Genomic DNA, 12,769 nt, shown 5'->3' with positions numbered 1-12,769 from the left:
ACACACACACACACACACACACACACACACACACACACACACACACAAAGTTAATCCTTTACATTGGCAGATGAGTTTGTGACCCACATAGTACAGTATAAGGGGAGCCACCTCTGGAATACGGGTCCCTGGTAACCTTACATTAGTATCACCCTGAATCATTTCCCTATTACATTGCATGGCACTTTCAAATAATCACAGATTTTTTTTTTAGTTCGAAGGGATCAGTGTGACCATCTAGCCTAAACTATGCTTGACAAAAAAAAACAAAAATTCACCACTATGAAATTCCTACAAATGATTATGTACTTTTTGCTTTAAGATTCCTAATGAAAGAAAGCCCACTGGCACTGGAAGTAGCCTATTCCACTCTGGATTAGTTCTCTACTCCTATCATGCATGAGCTTTTGATAGTCTAACTTGTATTATAATTATCTCTAATAATAAAAACTCAGATATAGAGATGACAAAAAAGACTTCAGAAATAGGAAAAGTTGTATAATGGTCTTTCTTCTGACATATTTTGGCAGTGTGACCATGGACTAGTCACTTAAATTCCAATTATCCCAGACTACTCTCCATCTGCCTCAGTTTCCTCAACTGTAAAGTGGGGATAATACCTGTACTTAGGGTCACATAGCTAATAAGTGTCTGGGACCAGCTTAAACTTGGGCTTTCCTGAGTGCTCTATCTACTATACCACCCAGGGACACCAGCACCTAGCATAGTCCATAAGACATGATAAGACTTGCTGAAAAGAAGCATTCATTTATTAATCATATCTTTGCTTCCATCAGTACAAAGAGTACCCATGAGTAACTCCCTCTATGAAGGCAGCTAGGCAATTTATAATCTTAGAGTATTGCCTGGCAAACAGAGAGGTTGAGTAATTTCCCCAAGAGACACACAGGATCTACTGTATCATGAAGGAAGGGGAGGCAAGGGGAGGCAAGGAGAGGCAAGGGAGAGAGAGAGAGAGAGAGAGAGAGAGAGAGAGAGAGAGAGAGAAAGTCCCCACCATTAAAGGTAATCCCCTGAGTTGTCATTTCCTCTAGAAGTCTTCACCTTCCTCCTCCCCTCATTAGACTGTGAACCCCTTGAAAGCAGGGATTATTTATTGCTGTTGTTTCTGTTTCTGTTTTCATTTTACCTTCTTTTGTATCCCTATCACTTAATAAGTGCATGTAACTTGACTTGAAAGTGTCTGCTACCTGAGAGTGAGAATTCAAATACCTGCAACCACTTCCCAAGATTCATTATTGACCCTAACTGGCACCTAGCTGAATTGTCCTTAGCCTCAAGTGTGGATTAATGTATCTGATCATCTAATTGCTGCCTGACAGAAAACAAGGCTCTGAAGAATTGGTGAACTTGGGGAGTGGGGAGGAGTAGCAAAGCAGACTGAAAAGCTACTGGCAGCCAGAGGATAGAATGGGGAAGAACTCGTGGAGAAAAGTGTTCAGATAAGAATGAATGTACTACAAGAGGGATACTTCTTTTCATTCATGACTTTGGGCAAGGCTTGCCTTGCATATAAAGCATCTCAGTTGCATTTTTATTTGATCTAGTTCAACCAAATAAATGGCTGAGAGACAATTAGCCCAACATCCTTCATCTAAATATCAATCTCTATGAGGCAACAAGGTATGTGATAGAGATGATCCTGGAGTGAATTAGGAGATTGATCATAGGATCCATGAATTTAGAACTGGAAGGAAGCTTAGAGAGATCAAATTCAACCCCCCTCATTTTATGGATGGGGAAACTGAGGCCCAGAGTACTGAAATGACTTGCCCAAAGCAGGATGGAGCAGAGCCAGGGTTTGAACTCACATCCCCTGGCTCCAAATTCATTGTTCTTGCTACATTGAGTTCTGGTCATTCACTCTGTCCCTAACTTCCTATGTTACCATGGGCAATTCACTAAAACTTCTCTAAGAGGTTGGACTAAATCAGAGGAGTCAAGCACATGACATTTCGGTGACATTCCCAAGTGGGACCCCAGAGGAGATTAAAATGTAATTTGGAAATGTTTCCCAAAACAAATGAAAAGACAGCAGAATGTAGATAATGTTATGGGATCTTTATGTACAGCTTAGTGATCCCCATTTCTATTTGAGTTTAACATCATTGGATGATATGATGCCTGTATCAAGCAATACATGAGAACCCCCCAAAAGAAATACAAAATTGGTTGGGAAAACAATTAATTAACTTAGTGGGAGCCTTCCTAGTAATGGGAATTAGCTTAATATATAGACATAGACTGTCTTCTGATAGCACAGATGAGGAGAATGAGCACTCAATTTGAAGACCAAAGTCTTGGGCTAAATACACACACACATATGCATGTATGTATATTTAGTGTATATAAACATATATGCACACATATACAGGTTATACATACATAATCATACTACACACACACATACACAAGGAGGGGCCAGCGATAAGGGGAGGTCACATGACACCAAAGCAGCTCTGCCCCTCTTCATCTGCTACAGCAGTTCTACAGACTTTTATGCAGTGAAATCCATCAGTCTTATACATCCCAAATGCTGAGGCCCTTTTGAAGTTTTTAATAACGTAGAACAAAGCAGAGTTGGGAGAAAAGGAGTAAATAGACTCAGAAAACAATGTCTCCAATCTCCATGAAAAACCTTAGAAAGTAGAACATTGCATATTCAGGAGTATTTCTGCTTTAAAATATTTTCCATTTGTTCAATTTGGTCTTTCTTTAGCAAGACCTGCTAATGGAGAACATATATCTATACAAGGCATTCCTTTTTCCAATCTATTTTCCCCCCTTCCAAAACCATGACAAATTTTGAGGCAGCAGAAATACCCATAAAATTCATTGCAACGAGCCTGCAATATAGTCAGCCTAAGAATTCCTCTTTGGAAAGCTTTTCTCATAGTGATAGCATACTAGTGATCTCTCATTAGCCTGCCTTGATTTGCTGAGAAAACCCGAATGAAGACAACACCAAAAGAAAAACAAAAGAATACCAAGTATTTGGGGGTTTTTTTGCTTTTTGGAGGGGGGAAGGTAGGGCATTTGGGGTTAAGTGAGTTGCCCAAGGTCACACAGCTAGTTTTGTGTGTGTGTGTGTGTGTGTGTGTGTGTGTGTGTTAAGTGTTTGAGGCCGAATTTGAACTCAGGTCCTCCTGACTCTAGGACTGGTGTTCTATTCACTGTACCACCTAGCCACCCCAAATACAAATTTTTTAGAAAGGTTTCAAAATTTGAAATTATTTTTCACCCCTCAAATAGTAAATGATATTAAGGTTTTTGCCTTCAATTAAGGGTCTGTCACCTATTTCATTAAGGACTTCTATTTGCAAGGGAAATCCTTCTAGGGAAATTGAGCTTCTGGTAAGCCAGGAGATACATAGTTTTGCAGATGTTTGGTACTAAATTAAAGAGATTCTGAATACACTGTCAGCAATCCGTGGTAGGACCAAGAGCACGATTCAGATTGCCCAGGATGGCACACAGACTCACATTTCTTGAGGGGGCAGGAGGAAAGGGGGAAGAGAAAATTGTGCCAAACAGTACGTCCTTAGATGCTATGGACACATGGGCCATTATTCTTCCTATCATACACAAAGATATAGAACTAGTGTGGGCAACTAGGGCTTTGCCCCGGAGAGTCTACATGGTAGGAGAATGTTTATTTGTTTTTCCATACTGTCCTTCATCTTGCTTTCAGTTCTCCAGTGGCCCCCCAGGTACCACTGGAAGTACACTGTCACATGGATATTCTCCATGGGGGCCCAGGTTCTCCTTCCTCAGCTTCTGTAGATATTAGGGGATATTAAGATTATAGAACTAGAGCTGGAAAGAACATCAGAGGCCATGTAGTCTAACCTACCTAGTTTTACAGATGGCTAAACTGGGGCTCCAGCGGGAAAATGACTTGCCTAAAGCCACACAAGTAATAGTTATAGCCAGAGAACCCAAGTCTTTTGCCAGTGTAGGGATGATGACCAGAGACTCCAAGAACAGGTCATCTTCAGTTAGGTGGGGTGACCTTCTGCTGCAGAGAAACAAGGAAACCTATTCATGACTCTCCTTATCTTTATAATAATAATATCATAGAATTTGAGCTTAAAAATCTTCTAAGTGTTCTTAACCTTTTGTGTGTCATGGATCCATTTTAGCCATCTGGATAAGTCTGTGCACCCTTTCTAAGAATAATGTTATTAAATGCACAGAGTACATTAGGATTACATAGGAAAGCAATTGGATTGAAATGCAATTATCAAAATATTTTTTAAAAACAAGTTCATAGTTCCCAGCTTCAGAGCCCTTGTAGTCCCATCTGTTCATTTTAAAGATGTAGAAACAGCATCCTCTAAAAGTAAAGTATCTTGCCCAAGGTCTCATAGTTACAAATGGCAGCTAGCATTTGAATTCACTTTCTCTCCCTCCAAATCCAGTACTCTTTTCACTACATTGAAATGTATATGGTCATATGATCCCTTTCCTCATGTATACTTACAGCATTATTGATAAAATAGTTAAAACAACCACTTGAAGTCAGTCCTATTATTATTCCAATTTACAGATGGGAAAACTGAGGTTCAGAGAGGAGGCTGAGTCATTCCGGTGGTAATTGCCAAAGTCTGGCTTTGAACTTAGGTCTTCCTGACTCCAAGTCCAATATTCTACCTAAAGTGACCTCCAGCTACCTCTAGGTAAAAACCAGATCAGACATCTGAGCACCATTTAGAGGTACAGATGGGAGTGGAGTGGTACAGAAAACTATCTGCCCCTTCCTGGCAGATACGGGAGACCATTCTTGAGGAAAATTATCTAATGTTAGACTGTTTTTATATGGCAGTTCATTTCCCTGAGTTTTCTTCCTTTTTACTATTTGTAATAAGGGATGGCTCTTTGTGAAGGGATAAGGGATAGGGATGAATTTTTTAAAATGCAGCTGGGCATCCTTTTTTCCACTCTTTTGAGGCTTGGAAATTCCAGATTTGAAGTTCTCAGGAGAAATCCTAAGTAGAAGCAAAGGAGTCACAATCTAAGATTCAGTTCTATTCCATAAATTCAGGGGCATATACTGTCAGCCTTTGCTATCATTTGGGGACGTGATGTTGGTTTGTTCCAAATGTAATTCTGTAAGTTTTAAACATATTTATCATTGGCATTGAGAGGAAGGAGATGTAATAAACAATTATATAGCTCCTACCAGGTGCCAGAAACTGTGCTGTGCTCCTTTTTGATGAGAAAGTATCTTGTTAATATTATATGAGTTTTTATTGGGACACTTGCCAGATCTATTACTGTCTATTTTTTAAAAGAGTAGGCTAATAATACAATGGTATCTATGCTAATTGTTTAACCCTTCTTTCCATTCAGTTTTGATTTTAGGATACCAGTAAGCCTATTGAGATACATGGCCACAGCTTTCTTCTTGATACTCTGATGTCCCTTGATGGGTGTATCATGGTTATTTTTATTAACAATAGCCAACATAATGATGCTTTACATTTATGTAGCATTGTAACATCTGCAAAGAGCTTTATAAACATTATTGGGGGGCGGGGGTTATCCTCACAGCAGATCTATGAGGTAGGTCAAATCAGGTCATTTAATAGGAAACTGAGAATGAAAGAGCCACCCAGCTAGGGACGACTAGCCACCAAATCTAGCCGTCTACCTGCTGCTTCTCAATTGTTGAGAAAACCCTGCAAAACACCAGCTGGCACACCTGCTTTGAAATGATCATCCATTTCATAGCACTAAGCACACATCAGATTACAGGTCTGGTTTTCCTTATGATAGAGCACAGTATTTTTACTGGGTTCAGATTCCACCTCTGGGGTTTAGTAAAATGTAAATACCAAGACAAATCATTTAATCTGAGTCTTTGGTTCCTCATCTGTAAAATAGCTACAATAATACCTACCTCCCAATTTGTTGGAAGACTCAAATGTAATCATATATGCAAAGCCCTTTCTAAACTTACAATGTTCAGAGGTGTTTACTGAACTATTTGGCACAGAACGGTCTAAAAAGGAGACAAATGTAAGAGATCAGGAGATGATGCCGATTGAATGAGTTTATAGGTACCTTGAATACAATTTGAAGGGTTCTCTGTCATTTGTTATTCAATTGTTAATGCTCCTCCCACTCACATGACTTCCTCCTATATATTTGTGTGCAATTATTTATGTATAAAAAGCAGCTGGGTGGCACAATGGATAGGACATTTGACCTGGAGTAAGGAAGACCTGAATTCAAATGCAGCCTTACACACTGGCTTTGTGACTCTGGACAAGTCAGTCAACTGTCTGCCTCAGTTTCCTTGCCTGTAATATATGATAATATCTATTTTATAGATTCCTGGTAGGATCAAATGAGATAATATTTGTAAGTGCTTTACAGACCTGAAAGTGCTATATTTATTATTTTCTGAGTCTTTTCGGTTATGTCCATCTCTTCAAGACCCATTTGGGGCAATGATACTGGAGTGGTTTGCTATTTCCTTCTCCAGCTCATTTGACAGATGAGAAAACTAAGGCAAACTGGGTTAAGTGACCTGCCCAGGGTCACACAGCTATATAAATGCTAGCTATTTTATCCCAGCTCTACCACTCATTGCTCTAGTGACCTTAGGAAAGTCACTTGAATCCTCTGGCTCCAACTCAATTTATAAAAGGATCAGGTTGGACCGTATGACCTCTAAGGTCCATTCTAGCACTGAATCTACAATTCTAATGTTTCTCCTAGTTCAATGAAATCTCTTTGAGGAGAGGATACTTTTTGTTTTGCTCATTATATTCCCAGCATCTAGCACAATGTCTGGTACATGCTAGAGATTTAATAGATGCTTGTTGATTGAATAATTATTCCTCCTGGGATTCTCCAGAGTTAGGCTTCCAGCCTTGTACATAGGCACTTGATAAATATTTTTGAGTTGAATTTCCTTTGATTTCCATAACCCTTTTAGTCAGTTACCTTATCTTTCTCTTTTTTTGCTATGTTCTACCAGAGTTGCAAGAATATTTTCCCCCAAGCTCCTTCATGTACCTTGTAACCTTCTTTGATTTCTTTCTTTTTTATATATCTTATCTACTGTTATTAAAAAACATTATGTAGGTCTCTTTTCACCGACTTCTCTGGGATACATCCTTTCCTCCCCTCCATTTCTAATATAGTAGATAACAGAGCTTCATTGTCAATCCCCTTCCTTTAGTCTCTTAATCAGAATCTCCTTTTTTCTGCCATCTTATCGTCTAACCCTCTTCTAAAGGGATGAGGAAGGGCTCGCTGTCCAGCTGAATCTAGTAAGACTGACTCTACCTAAAATGCCAGGTGTAAATCAGTTAGAATTTAATATACCCTCCCTCTTCCAACTTGATATAGAACTAAACAGCATAAAATCCTTCTCAGTATGATCTGCTGATGAAGCCCAAGGCAAGCCATGGAGGTTCTTGTTACCATAGCTGCTATATGCTATTCACAGTGGCAGGTCAGACTTCTACTACTCTGGTTTGTAATTTTGTATCTTGCCATCCAGCAAAGTCAATCAATTCCTCTGAACTGTGCTCTGCTGCAGGGTATACAGCATAATAAGGGAAAACCCAACTGAACTGTGTGGGGTATTACCTACTGTTGAGCCTGTATATAGAAGCAATAGCACCTCTCTACCAATCAGGAAAAATCCCAGTGATGCTGGACAACTTTTTCCATCCCAATGGTCAATATTCAACCCTGGCTGCATCCATCAGTTACAAGACCCCCGAGTGGGCTCTCTTCCCTCTTGAAATTGTTTTGGATGGTCGTGGTATTTCCTTAGTGTGCATATTGTATCCTCTCCTCCACATACCCCAGTAGAATATAAGCTCTTTGAGGGTGAAAGGACAGTTTCATTTTCCTTGTATTTCTATCACTTGGCATAATACCTGACAAATAGTAGGAATTGTAACCAATGTTTTTTGAATCTTATTAAAATCATGGAATAATGAAAAGGACTACATTTCTTTTAATTTGAGTCATTCTTATTCCTCTCTTGGAACCTTTGTTTCCAAATATGTATTTCTTTCCTCCTCTTCATAACAAGCCATCACATTTAACCAAGAACCAGATAGGTTGATACATAGAAAGAATGACCATTTAAGGAAAATAAATCATAACATCAACTGAAGATAATATCTGCAATGTTTCACATCCATGGTCCCTCACTTCCGGGGAGTGGGGGCAGGGTGAGACACTAAAAATGGAGGAAAGTGCATTTTCTCATCTCTTCTCCAGAGCCAAGTCTCCAAGGACAAATCATTCAATTTCATTTTTTTCTTTCCATTGACATTTACATAGTTATTAAAAATATTGTTTTCCTGGTTCTACTTATTTTTTGTTGTTGTTCAGTCATTTTTTAGTCATGTCCAATTCTTCATGACCCATTTGGGGCTTTCTTGGCAAAGATACTGGAGTGATTTGCCTTTTGCAATTCATTTTACAGATGAGAAAACTGAGGCAAACAAGGTTAAGTGACTTGCCCAGGGTAACACAGCTAGTAAGTATCTGAGGTCACATTTCAATGCAAGTCCTCCTGGATTCAGGGCAAGTACTCTATCCATTGCACCGCCCAGCTTACTTTACTCTGCAGCAATTCATTTAAGTCTTCTCATGATCCTCTTTTTCACAATCACTATTTCTTATGGCAGAGTGATGTTCTCTTGCATTTATGATCTTTCATTTCTTTAGCCATTTTCTAATTGACAGGCATCTACCTTGCTTCTTCTCTGCCACTAAAAGTATTATTATGAATATATTTATGTATATTTGGCTCTTTGACCTCCTTGACAATATTCCTGGGAAAGGGATTTTTTGCCTTGCTACATTTCTGTCTTGTTTTCTGGAATGATGGGACCAATTCATAGTTCCACCAAACTCTCCCAGTGTGATTGGTAGCAATTAATAATGCCATGTTTCTCCCACCCCACCACTAAACCCCAGGTTTCAAAGCTATTCACTGAATTCTGAAAGATTTTAACAGGAGGTTTACAGATAGATATATAATGAAACTGTTTGACAGAGTCTGTGTCTACATAAGGCAAATACTCACAGCTATAAATTTTATTTAGCTCCAAACATAAACCCCCTCATCTTAACATTTGTCTTGCTTATATAGGGATAAAGGCTAGTAGCCCAATCCATCTGGGTACAATATAGCTCTTCTCTTTGGATCTATCACTTGTCTCATTGTTTACATAAAGCTCAGGACTGGACCAGAAGAATAAAAGGATTCTCATTACTTCTGCTAATAAACTGTCCTGCCTAAAGCTCTTCCCTCCTGACTCTGGAATGCAAATTGAAATCAACTTTTCATGAAATATTTAAGGGGGAAGATTCACTTCCTCCTTTGAACACTTCTGCCTAAATATTGCCTATTATTTAGATAAAGGTGCAGTGTCGTGTAATGGATAAAGGACAGATCTTGCAAGAGGTCTCAAATCCTGCCTCTGGTAATTACTGATTGTGTGACCATGGGCAAGCTATTTAATCTCTCAATAACTCCAGGAAATTTTTAGGACTATACCTCACACATCAGTTGTTCATGTCAATGTAGGGTGTTACCACACTGGGTGTTCCATGCATGGATGAAGTCATAGGTCTAAACTCTCATCTCTTTCACTAGAGGGAGAGAAGACATTAGACAAGAATAGTAATTTATTATCCTCTTCATTTATCATAGGATGATAGATCTGGCTGGAAGGGACCACAGAAGTAATTAAGTACAACTCCCTTTTTCAGGTGAAGAAATTGAGGCCTAAATCAATTAAATGACTTGCCTTATCACCAAGTACACACAGCTAGTGTCTGAAGCACGATTTGAATCTAGGTCTTTCTGACTTCAAGTTTAGAGTTCTGTTGTTCCCCCATGCTCTCTTCAATTATATCACTTCAGTTCAATTCAATTCAAAACACATTTTTCAAGTGTCTACCATATACAGGGCACTAGATTAATTAATTAGTCACTGATGGTGTCACAAAGACAAAATGGAATAGTGCCTGACTTTAAGAAGCTTACATTCTCCGAAGGATGAGGGACATAACATGTACATTAGCAAGTACAAGGTAAGAAATTAAGAGGGCAAAAGAAAGATTAGACAACATCTTCTAGGAAAACATGAGGAACTGGTGACTGAATTAAGCTTTGAAGGAAGATAAAGCTTCTGCAAGGTGGATGCATTTCAGGAGGAAGCAGTTGGACAGCTCCCTTGGAAAGAATGCAGAGGAAAGAAATAGCAGGTCACATTCAGGGAACAGCTAGTCGTCCAATCTAGCTGAATTATAGAGTATATGAAGGCAACTAATGTAACAAGCCTGAATACATACTGCAAAGAGAGTAGTTTAGCTTAAAATAATATCTCTATGTCACCTTTTACAAATACTGGGTCTACTTTCCCCAATCAAAAATAATATATTAGAAAATCAAGTATAATATTGTAGGGAGATCAGGTTATAGCCTTCAGACTTTTGGTTTCCTCAGATTAGATTTTGAGCAATTCAGTTCCTTAAACGAGCACTTAATAATGCGTTTATTAATTGCCAGGTACTGGAGCTAGGTGCTAGTGATACAAAGACAGAAAATAATCAGTCCTGACTCCAAGGAGTTCATATGCTACATTTGCCATTGCTAGTGTTATAGCTCCAACTATTAATAACAACAAATCAATGAAGGAATAAAAGCATGGCTTAATCAGCCCGTTCATGTTCCAGGCCCTGTGTTCAACACTTGGATTATAATTACGAAAGTAAGGCCATCTTTACTCTTGAAGCATTTACATTCTAATAGGAGACATAACATCCAGGGGAGAATGGTGACCAGAGTCATATGAATTCCATTCAGAAACCAAAAGCACTCGTATTATCATGATTTACTTATTAGAGTTTATTGCAAGCATTTAGTGTATGCTGTATTTTTTTTAATCTTCAGATGTTACCGATGTCATTTGTGTGTGTGTGTGATAATTTCCCTAATGCATGTCAATTGTCATGCCCTTTCTGGAGGAAATGTTAGTATTGATTTGATCACTGTTCCCTGAATAAGAAGAAGAAATCAGTAATGGGGGAGAGGTGAAGAAGTGGTCTACAGAGCAGATAGAAAGATGCCTGAAATTTACTGGCAGTTGGTGTATAAAGAGAGGTCTCCCACAGACTAGATATTAATTGGATTATGTGAGTTTGTATGCATTCAGTTACCAATCAGGGAAGCTCCATTCAAGTTCTGAAACTGGGGGAGGAAGGGTAACTCCCCCTGGGAACAAGGTCTCTGGAGGTCTGATGTGGAGTGTGCTGTCCCAGCTAGGAAAAAGGGAGCAGAAGCAGGGCAGATGGCAAGAAAACTAGGGTCTCTTGGGGAATGAGATAATCATGATAGTTAAATTAAGATTGTCTTTGATAATTTAAAAGAATATTGTTTTTGAAATAAATATATCAGTAAATGATTGTTGTTTCTGTCCACTAAATTGGTCCAATATTAATCACTAGCATTTACATATATATGTAAATACATGTGAACAACTATGTAGACATATGCATACATACACATATATGTAATTTTAAGACTTGCAAAGCATTTTACAAATATCTCATTTTATTAACAGAAGGAAAACAAAACATAATAAGCACTCATCGATACCAGATATATACACAAAGCATCAGAATTATAGTATGGGGGCTAAAATATACCTCTCTCCACTCAGTAGGAACCTGAGAGAAAACCAATATGAAATGTTGATTATACTTTCTGAGGCAATCACTGGTGGCTGGTTTTGCTTAAGATCTCTTCATTACTTGTTATGGGAAAATAACTATGGTACATAAACAAAAGACAGTAATAAAACTTTTTTAAAATCCTTATTGACTCAATTCTGTCAAAAACCACATCAGAATGAAAGAAATGCTGGGAAAGAGACCCAACCAGACCACAATTAGACAAACTTCTTTAAACTATATCCTGCACTGACACATCAACTTCCTACAGTAAAAGGTAGTTTTTTTTATCTTTTCTCTGTTTTTGAAAGACAGATTCTTTTTTGAAACTTACCCATGAGCCTCCTTTCCCATGCTCCAAGCATTTTCCCTAACTGGTTGGTTGACTTCATTTGGAAATGCATATTTGTAGAGAAACAAACCTGTTTTCATCCTTACCAGATCACATTTTCATAGACTCCTGTGGTATTAAAACAGAAGCAATGAGTTTTCTTGACTTCTCATTGTTTCCAAGTAAAGGCCACTTCCTCTATTTAACATTACTTGTTTTGAAAATGGAGAAACAATCAGCCCTTGCCTGCTGGAGTTATTCCATCAGGATGTCCTCTCTAGGAGGCTGACCCCAGGTGCAATGAAAGTAGCTAGCTGCCTGCCTTCAGCTCTTTTCTTGACAAAAAGCACTGAGCTTGGAGTAGAGTGAGATTTTTCCAGGGCTTTTATGGTAGATCAGTGACACTTCAAAATCTAATTTTGCTGGATTGTGGGAGGCTCAGGGCCCTCTCTCTATCTTAAAAAGTCTATTTAAAATAAAGCTGAGGACATTTGACAGGAAAATGTGATGCTTGGCAAAAACAGTATCCTAGACTAGGTAAAAAAAATCCCTTTCTTGCCTATGGCATGCATAAGTCTCCGAAGACAGGACTACCTCTTTAGAGTTTGCTCCTTTGGCAGATAAAAAAATTTGTCATGTTGTTTTTATGTTCTACCAGTATCACAAACTTTAGAATGCATGTAGAATGAATGACACAAA

General features: G+C 38.5%; 1 long non-coding RNA gene across 1 annotated transcript in view; it reads right to left on the bottom strand.

The window, feature by feature from the left end:
* Window positions 1-12,259, bottom strand: part of LOC138158439 (uncharacterized) — a 15,225-nt gene extending 2,966 nt beyond the window's left edge. Inside the window, exon 1 of the long non-coding RNA XR_011167645.1 lies at window positions 12,074-12,259. This is a non-coding gene — a long non-coding RNA (uncharacterized lncRNA). The remainder of the gene's footprint in view (window positions 1-12,073) is intronic.
* Window positions 12,260-12,769: the final 510 nt, after the last annotated feature.

This window comes from Petaurus breviceps, unplaced genomic scaffold (genome assembly GCF_028583685.1).
Source record: "Petaurus breviceps papuanus isolate PSGF00001 unplaced genomic scaffold, PetGlider_PUasm1.0 174, whole genome shotgun sequence".
Lineage (NCBI taxonomy): Eukaryota > Metazoa > Chordata > Mammalia > Diprotodontia > Petauridae > Petaurus > Petaurus breviceps.
The sequence above is the reverse complement of the archived record's forward strand: the minus strand, read 5'-3'. Positions and strand labels throughout refer to the sequence as shown.